A 13,919-nucleotide genomic window follows, 5' to 3' on the forward strand; every position below is an offset into this window, starting at 1 on the left:
AAAATTTTAAACCTTTAATTTTTATAGTTGGCTTTTGAGAATCTTAAAGCATTTAAATTTTAAATTGTAGAGGTAAGTACAAGTAAACATTTATATAAGTGGTATATGTAATGATTTCTCTATAAAGCCATCTTTTTAAAGTTCTCTTTGGCTTTTTGAAAATGAGTAGAATAAGTCAAAAGGGCTGAAACTTCCTGGTATTTAAATAATTGTTCATTGATTGTAGTTTAGGTGTTTGAAGGTGGGTCTTATTGTAGTTTCGATGCTCTATTCTGATTTTTGCCTTTTCCCTTTTTTCTTCCTTTCCTGGGAAAAACTTGCTGAGCTGGGTGACTTAAAGGGATGTTGTTTAAGCTCTAGGCCTCATTTTTCTCATCTGGAATAAGTGAACTCCAGGTTCTTTACAGCTCAGACATGATAGGATTTTTCTGAAATTAATGCGATATGTTAATAGGCCCTTCTAACTAAAAATACTAAATTAAGCAATCCTTTGTCTAGCTCGTTTTATAGCTGACAGTGTGCTTTCACATCATCACATTTTGATAAATTAACCATTTCATTTGTAATGAAATACTTGAGAAAACAAAGCAAAAGCTATTCCCATTTGGTTACTTTACTAGTAGTATAAAACAGGGTAAAATAGTAATTGTTAAAGGAACTAAAAGGACTCTTCTGAAGAGTCTTCATCCTAGCAAAGACTTGGTGTTAAAAACAGAAACCATAATCCCAAGTTTGATGACCACTTCGAGTTAGCAGGGATGATACTTTGAGAATAAAATGTGGGAGAAGTCACTGAACTCCTATATTACATTTGGGGAGCTTTAAAGTTCAGTATCATCTAGCAGTTGGAGATCTGCCAAGTGGGCACTCATCATCATGACTGAACTGTTAGATAAAGAGTACTGGGGAATAGAAATTGATCCAGTGTTAGCCTCTGATAGCTCTGGAATGCCACCCGAAAGTCTAATGGAATTTTTGAAAACTACTCTTGAGATCAATATAAAACTGGAAGCTGAGAGGGAAATACACTATATTTTGAATGGAAAACCGCTCACATAGCATTCTCTCTCTAGAGTGAATCTATGAAAATCTTCATCACAAAATCATAGTACGGAAGATGGTCTTTTGCCCAGCGTCACCTGAAAAAAATGGATTCTTTCCTAGAAACCTGTCTTTCCTGGAAAGCTAACAGGCCCAAGGCAGACATGAGTGTGCTGAGTTAAGACCCCTACCTTACTTTTACCTTTGCGACAGGGTTTCCTGGTGACTGGATGAACACTCTGGGGCCTGCATTTGAATTCATGTTAGAACAGCAGTCAAAGTTTGTGTGTAATTGTATGTGCCAACTTGTCTGCCCTGGGTACTCCTGGTTCTCAGGCCTTCAAACTATACCACTGACTTTCCTGGGTCTACAGCTTGCAGACTACAGATCATAGGATTTCTCAGTCTCCATAATCACATGACCCAATACTTTATACATGTCTCCTACTGGTTCTGTTATATACATGTCTCCTACTGGTTCTGTTACTTTGGAGAGTCCTAATACAAGGTTATAGGCTACTGTTAAAAAAGTGAGAGTGAAAGTCACGCAGTCGTGTCTGACTGCGAACCCATGGACTATACAGTCCATGGAATTCTCCAGGCCAGAATACTGGAGTCGGTAGCCTTTCCCTTCTCCAGGAGTTCTTCCCAACCCAGGGATCTAACCCAGGTCTCCTGCATTGGAGGCGGATTCTTTACTAGCTGAGCCATGAGGGAAGTCCAAGAATACTGGAGTGGGTAGCCTATCTCTTCTCCAGTGGATCTTCCCAACCCAGAAATTGAACTGGGGTCTCTTGCATTGCAGATGGATTCTTTACCAACTGAGCTATGAGGCTACGTGCCCACTCTTAAGACGTTTTGAAAAGAAATAGTGACAGGTATTGCAGAGAAAAATTGGAATTCCTGATGGAATTTGGAAATGATGAAACAATAGTGATTGATAGAAAAACAATTAGAATTATACATGGTCATGAAGAATTATGGTAGTGGTAAGTAAGATATTTGGTAATGTGAATAATTGTCAGAATTTATGTCTATGGCTACACAAAAATAGGAAAAATCTCTACCTATATGTAAGACTTGGGAGACTTTGCCTCGAGTCATGTGATAAAAGGTGCTGTCAAATACATTTTGGGACATCAGGCCTACCTGGAAGCAAACATTACAGGATCCATTTTTAGTGACATTTAAATGTGGAAACACATTCAACCTGAGGCCTGGAAGACACTTGAATCATCTTTCTTAGGTCTCAAATTTGGGTGGAGAAGCAGGATGTCACACTCCTTTTCTTTAGATAACAATTCTAGCCAGCTTTGTTGGGAAGAGAGGGATCAGTTCAAATCTGAGCTGGAATTGAGTTTACAGACCTGAGTAAAGTTCTGGGCAATGGAAATAAATACATTCCTTATCTGTTAGTCATGTTCAGTTCAGTTCAGTTCAGTTGCTCAGTCGTGTCTGACTGCAACGAAATGAACTACAGCACTCCAGGCTTCCCTATCACCAACTCCCAGAGCTTGCTCAGACTCATGTCCATCGAGTCCGTGATGCCATCCAACCATCTCATCCTCTGTCATCCCCTTCTGCCTTCAATCTTTCCCAGAATCTGGGTCCTTTCCACTGAGTCAGTTCTTCCCATCAGGTGGCCAAAGTATTGGAGTTTCAGCATCAATCTTTCCAATGAATATTTAGGACTAATTTCCTTTAGGATTGACTGGTTTGATCTTGCAGTCCAAGGGACTCTGAAGAGTCTTTTCCAACACCAAAGTTCAAAAGCATCAATTCTTTGGCACTCAGCTTTCTCCATGGTCCAACTCTCACATCCATACATGACTACTGGAAAAACCATAGCTTTGACTAGATGGACATTTGTTGGCAAAGTAATGTCTCTGCTTTTTAATATGCTGTCTAGGTTGGTCATAGCTTTTCTTCCAAGGAGCAAGCATCTTTTAATTTGATGGCTGCAATCACAATCTGCAGTGATTTTGGAGCCCAAGTAAATAAAGTCTGTCACTGTTTCCATTGTTTCCCCATCTATTCACCATGAAGAAATGGGACTGGATGCCATGATCTTAGTTTTTTGAATGTTGAGTTTTAAGCCAGCTTTTTCAGTCTCCTCTTTCACTTTCATCAAGAGGCTCTTTAGTTCTGCTTCACTTTCTGCTATAAGGGTGGTGTCATCTACTTTTCTGAGCTTATTGATATTTCTCCCTGCAGTCTTTATTCCAGCTTGTGATTCATCCAGCCTGGCATTTCACATGATGTACTCTGCATATAAGTTAAATAAGCAAGGTGACAATATACAGCCTTGATGTACTTCTTTTGCAACTTGGAACCAGTCTGTTGTTCATGTCTGCTGCTGTTATTCCTGACCTGCATGAAGCTTTCTCAGGAGGCAGGTAAGGTGTTCTGGTATTCTCATCTCTTTAAAAGTTTTCCACAGTTTGTTGTGATCCACACAGTCAAAGGCTTTGACATAGTCAATAAAGCAGAAATAGATGTTTTTATGGAATTCTCTTGCTTTTTCTGTGATTCAGTCGATGTTAGCAATTTGATCTCTGGTTCTTCTGCCTTTTCTAAATCTAGCTTGAACATCTGAAAGTTCTCAGTTCACACACTGTTGAAGCCTAGTTTGGAGAATTTTGAGCATTTGTTAGCGCTTGAGATGAATATAATTTTGTGCGGTAGTTTGAACATTCGTTGGCATTGCCTTTCTTTGGGATTGGAATGAAAACTGACCTTTTTCCAGTCCTGTGGCCACTGCTGAGTGTTCCATATTTGCTGGCATATTGAATGTGGCTTTCACTGCATCATCTTTTAGGATTTGAAATAGCTCAGCTGGCATTCCATCACTTCCACTAGCTTTGTTCATAGAGATGCTTCCTAAGGCCCACTTGACTTCACATTCCAGGATGTCTGCTGTAGGTGAGTGATCACACCATCGTGGTTATCTGGGTCATGACTGTGTGGATCACAATAAACTGTGGAAAATTCTGAAAGAGATGGGAATACCAGACCACCTGACCTGCCTCTTGAGAAATCTGTATCCAGGACAGGAAGCAACAGTTAGAACTGGACATGGAACAACAGGCTGGTTCCAAATAGGAAAAGGAGTACGTCAAGGCTGCATATTGTCACCCTGCTTATTTAACTTCTGTGCAGAGTACATCATGAGAAATGCTGGGCTGGAAGAAGCACAAGCTGGAATCAAGATTGCTGGGAGAAATATCAATAACCTCAGATATGCAGATGACACCACCCTTATGGCAGAAAGTGAAAAGGAACTCAAAAGCCTCTTGATGAAAGTGAAAGTGGAGAGTGAAAAAGTTGGCTTAAAGTTCAACATTCAGAAAACTAAGATCATGGCATCTGGTCCCATCACTTCATGGGAAATAGATGGGAAAACAGTGGAAACAGTGTCAGACTTTATTTTTTGGGCTCCAAAATCACTGCAGATGGTGACTGCAGTCATGAAATTAAAAGATGCTTACTCCTTGGAAGGAAAATTATGACAAACCTAGACAGCATATTAAAAAGCAGAGACATTACTTTGCCAACAAAGGTCCGTCTAGTCAGGGCTATGGTTTTTCCTGTGGTCATGTATGGATGTGAGAGTTGGACTGTGAAGAAGGCTGAGCGCTGAAGAATTGATGCTTTTGAACTGTGGTGTTGGAGAAGACTCTTGAGAGTCTCTTGGACTGCAGGGAGATCCTAAAGGAGATCAGTCCTGGGTGTTCACTGGAAGGACTGATGCTAAAGCTGAAACTCCAGTACTTTGGCCACCTCATGCGAAGAGTTGACTCATTGGAAAAGACTCTGATGCTGGGAGGGATTGGAGGCAGGAGAAGAAGGGGACGACAGAGGATGAGATGGCTGGATGGCATCACCGACTCGATGGACATGAGTTTGAGTGAACTCTGGGAGTTGGTGATGGACAGGGAGGCTGGTGTGCTACGATTCATGGGGTCGCAGAGTCAGACACAACTGAGCGACTGAACTGAACTGAATAAAGTGGCAGTTAAAGGAACCTGGTATCTAAAGCTTTCTACCCTGGAAATTCTTCCATCCTCTCTCTTTAAATTCACTAGGAGAGATACTGAGACTTGGCCTTCAGTCCCTGCCCAGTAAATATTAACAGAAAGAGTAACTAATGCCAGGAGAACATGAGATCATTAACCAAGATAGCTAGACACCTAAGAAAAAAAATCACTGACAGACAAAAAATTGAACAATGTATAATGCTTAAAACAGAATTATTGGATCAGATAAATTTTAAACAATGTATTCAAAATAGTAAATGTATTACTAATATGATATAGGAATAAGAAATAAGGAACTAGGTAAAATATTAAATAGATATATAATAATTGAAATAAAAATATAATAGATGAATACTTAAATATATGTTTAAGTGAAAGAATTGAAAGATAAGCCATGTAATTCTAAATCAAAAGAAAGTTAGAATGCCTATAGCTGATTCATGTTGATATTTGGAGAAACCAATACAATTCCGTAAAGCAATTACCCTTCAATTTAAGAATAAATAACTTAAAAAAAAAAGTAAAGCTGGAGTATTTGATGAAACAGACTTAAAGTCAAAAATACCATAGCTGTTAAGCATATTATATGCTAGGAAAAAAGAACAGAGTGGAACATACAACGATTCTAAGCATGCTGCTGCTGCTGCTAAGTCGCTTCAGTCGTGTCAGACCCTGTGCGACCCCATAGACGGCAGCCCACCGGGCTCCCCCGTCCCTGGGATTCTCCAGGCAAGAACACTGGAGTGGGTTGCCATTTCCTTCCCCAATTCATGAAAGTGAAAAGTGAAAGTGAAGTTGCTCAGTTGTGCCTGACTCTTAGCGACACCATGGACTGCAGCCTACCAGGCTCCTCTGTCCATGGGATTTTCCAGGCAAGAGTACTGGAGTGGGGTGCCATTGCCTTCTCTGATTCTAAGCATAGATGCATTAAAAACATAACTTCAAAAAAACCAAACAGTTTCAAAACAAAAAGCTACCACCTATAGAACTGTGGGGGAAATGGATAGATTAATTGTGGTTGGAGATTTTAAGACATCACTCTCAGAAACTGATTAACAAACATTGAATACATGAAAAGGAGATTAATAAATTAAAGTATATATGTGTATGATGGGCCTCCCAGGTGGCACTAGGTCGTAAAGAACCTGTCTGCCAATGCAGGAGTTGAGACACAGGTTTAATCCCTGGGTTGGGAAGATCCCCTGGAGGAGGGCTAGGCAACCGTCTCCAGTATTCTTGCCTGGAGAATCCCATGGACAGAGGAGCCTGGCAGGCTACAGTCCATGGGGTTGCAAAGAATCAGACACGATTGAAGTGACTTAGCACACACGCATGCACATATGTATGATACATATGTAGAACTGTGCACCCAAAAAAGAATACATATTCCTTCTGAACACAAGCAAAATCTTTCAAAAAAGGACCACAAAGGAAGTTTCAGTAAGTTTCAAAAGATTGGTATCAGACAATCTTTATACTGCAGTGAATATAGAAATTAATAACAAAGAGACAACTTAAAAATCCAATTCGTGTAGTAAAGGAAACCATAAAGGATATTATGAAATACTTGAATGACAACAAATATGTTAAAATTTGTGGAACAAATTAGCATAGTACACAACAAGCATAGTACTCAAAGTAAGATTGATTCAGTTCAGTTCAGTTCAGTCACTCAGTCGTGTCCGACTCTTTGCAACCCCATGAATCGCAGCACACCAGGCCTCCCTGTCCATCACCAACTCCCGGAGTTCACTGAGACTCATGTCCATCGAGTCAGTGATGCCATCCAGCCATCTCATCCTCTGTCGTCCTCTTCTCCTCCTGCCCCCAATCCCTCCCAGCATCAGAGTCTTTTCCAATGAGTCAACTCTTCGCATGAGGTGGCCAAAGTACTGGAGTTTCAGCTTTAGCATCATTCCTTCCAAAGAAATCCCAGGGCTGATCTCCTTCAGAATGGACTGGTTGGATCTCCTTGCAGTCCAAGGGACTCTCAAGAGTCTTCTCCAACACCACAAGTTCAAAAGCATCAATTCTTCAGCGCTCAGCTTTCTTCATGGTCCAACTCTAGCATCCATACATGACCACTGGAAAATCCATAGCCTTGACTAGACAGACCTTTGTTGGCAAAGTAATGTCTCTGCTTTTGAATATGCTATCTAGGTTGGTCATAACTTTCCTTCCAAGGAGTAAGCATCTTTTAATTTCATGGCTACAGTCACCATCTGCAGTGGTTTTGGAGCCCCAAAAAATAAAGTCTGACACTGTTTCCACTGTTTCCCCATCTATTTGGCATGAAGTGATGGGACCAGATGCCATGATCTTCGTTTTCTGAATGTTGAGCTTTAAGCCAACTTTTTCACTCTCCACTTTCACTTTCATCAAGAGGCTTTTGAGTTCCTCTTCACTTTCTGCCATAAGGGTGGTGTCATCTGCATATCTGAGGTTATTGATATTTCTCCCGGCAATCTTGATTCCAGCTTGTGTTTCTTCCAGTCCAGTGTTTCTCATGATGTACTCTGCATAGAAGTTAAATAAGCAGGGTGACAATATGCAGCCTTGACGCACTCCTTTTCCTATTTGGAACCAGTCTGGTGTTCCATGTCCAGTTCTAACTGTTGCTTCCTGACCTGCATACAAATTTCTCAAGAGGCAGGTCAGGTGGTCTGGTATTCCTATCTCTTTCAGAATTTTCCACAGATTATTGTGATCCACACAGTCAAAGGCTTTGGCATAGTCAATAAAGCAGAAGTAGATGTTTTTCTGGAACTCTCTTGCTTTTTCCATGATCCAGCGGATGTTGGCAATTTGACCTCTAGTTCCTCTGCCTTTTCTAAACCAGCTTGAACATCAGGAAGTTCACGGTTCACATATTGCTGAAGCCTGGCTTGGAGAATTTTGAGCATTAAACACACTTAAATATTACATCAGAAAACAACATTAAAATTTGAAAAATCAACATAATCTACTATATTTACAGTCTGAAGAAGAAAATTCATTTATCATTTCAATTGATGCAGAAAAAGCATTTGGCAAAATTCAGCAGCATGTCATGACAAAAACTCTCAGAAAGATAATAATAAAGAGGAACTTTAAGTTATAGAAAACAACAGCTAACTAAAAAAATACAGTTACTATTACAGTTTATGGTGAAAGATTGAATGTTTTCCCCTAGATCAGGAACAAGGCAAGGATGCTCACTCTCACCACTTTATTTAAGTGTTAGAAGATTTAGCTAGTCAAATGAGGTAGAAAAGGGGATAAAAAGCATACAGATCATAAAGGAAGAAACAAAACTGTCCCTATTTCCATATGACAAGATAATTTCTGAAGAAAATGCAAGGGAATTGGCCAAAAAAAAAAAAAAGCCTAGAATTAATAAGTGAGTTCAGCAAGGTTGCATTTCTGTCTTTTTTTTTATTTTTAAGGTTACATTTCTATATACTAGCACTGAACACATGAAAATTGAAATTAAAAATATAATACCATTTATAATCACTCAAAATTGTATACAGGACTTGTACACCGAAAACAACACAATGCTGTTGAGAAAGAAGAGACATACCATCACCATGGACTGGGAGACTCAACATTATACAGATGTCCTTAGTGTCTCAGCAAGATATTTTGTAGGTATAGATAAATTATTTTAAAACTTCAATGGAAAGGCAAAGGAACTAGAATAGCTAACACAATCTCAAAAAAGGAGAATAAAGTAGGAGGACTCACTCTGTCCCATTTCAAGACTTATTATATAGCTACAATAATCAAGACTGTGATATTGGCAGAGGGACAGATACATAGATCAGTGGAACAGAATAGAGAATACAGGAGGAGAACCACACAAACATGCCCAACTGATTTTTGACAAAGGTGTAAAATCAACTCAATGGAAGAAAGATAACCTTTTAAACAAATGATGTTGGAGCAATTTGGACATTCATGGGCAAAAAAAAAAAAAAAAAACCCTCTAAATAAACCTCAAAACAGAAATTAACTCTAATTAAATAACTTGAATGTAAAATGTAACATTAAAACTTAGAAAAGAATATAAGAAAGTCTTTGTTGCCCAAAACTAGGCAAGATTCTTAGACTTGAGAGCAGAAGCATGATACATAAAAAGAAGAACTGATAGATTGTAGTTCAATTTTTTAAATGTTTACAAAAGATCTTTGTATGAGGATGACAAGACAAGCTACAGAATTGGAGAAAAATTTGCACGCCACATATCCAAAATAGCCTTGATATCTAGAATGTATGCTGCTGCTGCTGCTCCTGCTGCTGCTAAGTTGCTTCAGTCGTGTCCGACTCTGTGTGACCCTGTAGACGGCAGCCCACCAGGCTCCCCCGTCCCTGGGATTCTCCAGGCAAGAACACTGGAGTGGGTTGCCATTTCCTTCACCAATGCATGAAAGTGAAAAGTGAAAGTGGAGTCACTCAGTCGTCTCCAACTCTTAGCGACCCCATGGACTGCAGCCTACCAGGCTCCTCCATCCATGGGATTTTCCATGCCAGAGTACTGGAGTGGGAAGCAAACCCAAAAATCCAATTAGAAAATGGGTGAAAGATATGAACTAATATTTGGTCAGAAATGATATACAGATGACAAATAAGCACATGAAAAGATATTCAACGGTGCTCGCTTAGCCAGCGCATATACTAAAATTGGAACGATACAGAGAAGATTAGCATGGCCCCTGTGCAAGGATGTGCAAATTCGTGAGGCGTTCCATATTTTTGTAAAGTAATTAGCCTCCAATTAAAATAAATTAATTAATATTTAAAAAGATATTCAACACAGTCAATCATTAGAGGACTACAAATTGAGCCACAATGAGGTATTCTTACACAACTATCTGAGTGACTAAATGAAAAATAGTGGTGATACTAAATATTGACAGGGATGTGGAGAAGCTAGATCATTTGTTTATACATTGCTGGTGGAACTGTTAAACAGTATACTAATCTGGAAAACAGTTTTGGAATTTCTTAAACATGGAACTATCATCAGTTCAGTTCAATCGCTCAGTCATGTCCAACTCTTTACGACCCCATGGACTGCAGCACACCAGGCTTCCCTGTTCATCACCAACTCCTGGAGCTTGCTCAAACTCATGTCCATCAATTCAGTGATGCCATCTGACCATCTAATCTTCTGTTGTCCACTTCTCCTGCCTTCAATCTTTCCCAGCATCAGGGTCTTTTCCAATGAGTCAGTTTTTTGCATCAGGTGGCCAAAGTATTAGAGCTTCAGCTTCAGCATCAGTCCGTCCAATGAATATTCAGGACTGATTTCCTTCAGGATTGACTGGTTGGATCTCCTTGCTGCCCAAGGGACTCTTAAGAGTCTTCTCTGACACCACAGTTCAAAAACATAAATTCTTTGGCGCTGAGCTTTCTTTATGGTCCAACTCTCATATCTGTATGTGACTACGGGAAAAACCATAGCTTTGACTAGATGGACCTTTGTCAGCAAAATAATGTCTCTGCTTTTTAATATGCTGTCTATGTTGGTCATAGCTTTTCTTCCAAGGAGCAAGTGCCTTATAATTTCATGGCAGCAGTCATCATCTACAGTGATTTTGGAGCCCCCAATAATAGTCTCTCACTGTTTCCATTGTCTCCCCATCTATTTGCCATGAAGTAACAGGACCAGTTGCCATGATCTTAGTTTTTGAATGCTGAGTTTTAAACCAGCTTTTTCACTCTGGTCTATCATTTTCATCATGAGGCTCTTCAGTTCCTCTTCACTTTCTGCCATAAGGGTGGTGTCATCTGCGTATCTGAGATTATTGATATTTCTCTTGGCAATCTTGAGTGCAGCTTGTGCTTCATCCAGCCTGGCATTTTGCATGGTGCATATAAGTTAAATAAGCAGGGTGACCATATACAGCCTTGACATATTCTTTTCCCAATTTGGAATCAGTCTGTTTCATTTCCAGTTCTAACTGTTGCTTCTTGACCTGCATATAGATTTCTCACCAGGCAGGTAAGATGGTCTGGTATTTCCCTCTCTTGAGGAATTTTCCCGTTTGTTGTAATCTACATAGTCAAACGATGGTTTGTGATCTACACAGTCACACAATGGTGTGATCACTCACCCAGAGCCAGACATCCTGGAAGTAGAATTCAAGTGGGCCTTATGAAGCATTACTATGAACAAAGCTAGTGGAGGTGATGGAATTCCAGATGAGCTATTTCAAATCCTAAAAGATGATGCTGTGAAAGTGCTGCACTCAATATACCAGCAAATTTGGAAAAGTCAGCAGTGGCCACAGGACCGGAAAAGGTCAGTTTTCATTCCAATCCCAAAGAAGTGCAATGCTAGAGATTGTTCAAGCTACCGCACAATTGCACTCATCTCACATGCTAGCAAAGTAATACTCAAAATTCTCCAATCCAGGCTTCAACAGTATGTGAACCGAGAACTTCCAGATGTTCAAGCTGGATTTAGAAAAGGCAAAGAAACTAGAGATCAAATTGCCACCATCTGTTGGCAATTTGCAAGAGATTTCCAGTAAAACATCTACTTCTGCTGTATTGATTACACCAAAGCGTTTGATTGTAGATCACAACAAACTGTGGAAAATTCTTTAAGGGATGGGAATATCAGACCACCTTACCTGCCTCCTGAGAAATCTGTATGCAGGTCAAGAAGCAACAATTAGAACTGGAAATGAAACAGACTGATTCCAAATTGGGAAAAGAATATGTCAAGGCTGTATATGGTCACCCTGCTTATTTAACTAATATGCAGAGTACATCATGCAAAATGCCGGGCTGGATGAAGCACAAGCTGGAATCAAGATTTCCAGGAGAAATATCAATAAACTCAGAAAAGCAGATGACACCACCCTTATGGCAGAAAGTGAAGAGGAACTGATGAGCCTCTTGATGAAAGTGAAAGACCAGAGTAAAAGATCTGGCTTAAAACTCAACATTCAAAAAACTAAGATCATGGCAACTGGTCCCATTCTTCATGGCAAATAGATGGGGAGACAATGGGAACAGTTTAATTTTCTTAATTTTCTTGGACTCCAAAATCACTGCAGATGGCGACTGCAGCCATGAAATTAAAAGACACTTGCTCCTTGGAAGAAAAGCTATGACCAACATAGACAGCATATTAAAAAGCAGAGACATTACTTTGCCAGCAAAGGTCCATCTAGTCAAAGCTATGGTTTTTCCAGTAGTCATGTATAGATATGAGAGTTGGACCATAAAGAAAACTGGGTGCCGAAGAATTGATGCTTTTGAACTATGGTGTCAGAGAAGACTCGAGAATCCCTTGGGCAGCAAGGAGATCCAACCAGTCAATCCTGAAGGAAATCAGTCCTGAATATTCACTGGAAGGACTGATGCTGAAGCTGAAGCTCTAATACTTTGGCCACCTGATGCGAAAAACTGACTCATTGGAAAAGACCTTGATGCTGGGAAAGATTGAAGGCAGGAGGAGAAGGGGATGACAGAGGATGAGATGGTCAGATGGCATCACTGAGTCGATGGACATGAGTTTGTGCAAGCTCTGGGAGTTGGTGATGGACAGGGAAGCCTGGCATGGTGCAGTCCATTGGGTCACAAAGGGTTGGGCATGAGTGAGCAACTGAGCTGAACATAGTCAAAGGCTTTGGCATAATCAATAATGCAGAAGTAGATGTTTTTCTGGAATTTTCTTGCTTTTTCAATGATCCAATGGATGTTGGCTATTTGATCTCTAGTTCCTCTGCCTTTTCTAAATCCAGCTTGAGCATCTGGAAGCTCTTGGTTCACGTACTATTGAAGCCTGGCTTGGAGAATTTTGAGGATTACTTTGCTAGCATGTGAGATAAATGTAATTGTGCAGTAGTTTGAACATTCTTTGGCATTGCCTTTCTTTGGGATTGGAATGAATACTGGCCTTTTCCAGTCCTGTGGCCATTGCTGAGTTTTCCAAATTTTCTGGCATATTGAGTGCAGCACTTTAACAGCATCATCTTTTAGGATTTGAAATAGCTTTTAGGATTGGAATATCATATAATCCAATAACTGAGCTCCTAGGCCTTTTTCCCAGAGAAATGCAGACTGTTCACAAAGAAATTTGCATATGAATGTTTATAACAGCTTTTTTCATAATAAAATTGTTTCCTAACTGGAAACAATGCAAATGTCCTTTAATGGGTGAACTATTAAACTGTGTCCCATCTATACCATGGAATATTTCTCAGCAATAATAAAGAATGAGTTATTGATTCATGAATCACCTGAATTAATCTCCAAAGAGCTATACTAAGTGAAAGAAAGCCAGTCACAATATAATAGATATGATACATCTCTGTAACATCCTAGAAATGACAAAATTATAGACATGGATAGATACTAGTGGTTGCCAGAGACTAAGGAAAGGGTAGATGTAGGACAGGAATGGGTGTGGCTATAAAAGGATCACATTAGAAATTGCTGTAGCATGAAAGTGTTCTGTGTCTTGACAGTAACAATGTTGATATTCTGGTTGTGGTATTGCTTTGCAAGGTACTGCCTTTGGAGGGAACTGGGTAAAAAGTAAATGAAATCTCTCCATATTATTTTTTAAGTGAAAGGTGTTCAGTTATGTCCGACTCTTTGCGACCCCATGGACTGTAGCTGGCTGGGCTTCTCTGTCCATGAAATTCTCCAGGCAGGAATACTGGAGTGGATTGCCGTTCCCTTCTTCAGGGGATCTTCCCAACCCAGGGATCAAACCCAGGTCTGCCGCATTGCAGGCAGATTCTTTACCATCTGAGCCACCAGGAAAGCCCCATTATTTTTTAAAGCAACACATAAATCTACAATTATCTCAGAAAAAATGCTTAATTAAAAAACAAACAA

General features: G+C 39.9%; 1 non-coding gene across 1 annotated transcript; it reads left to right on the forward strand.

Annotated features, from left to right (window-relative positions):
• The first annotated feature begins 9,710 nt into the window (after positions 1–9,710).
• On the forward strand, positions 9,711–9,814 carry LOC112441694 (U6 spliceosomal RNA). Its single transcript, XR_003029555.1, has one exon. It is a non-coding gene; the product is annotated as a U6 spliceosomal RNA (small nuclear RNA).
• Positions 9,815–13,919: the final 4,105 nt, after the last annotated feature.

This window comes from Bos taurus, chromosome 15, assembly GCF_002263795.3.
Source record: "Bos taurus isolate L1 Dominette 01449 registration number 42190680 breed Hereford chromosome 15, ARS-UCD2.0, whole genome shotgun sequence".
In the NCBI taxonomy this organism is placed as follows: domain Eukaryota; kingdom Metazoa; phylum Chordata; class Mammalia; order Artiodactyla; family Bovidae; genus Bos; species Bos taurus.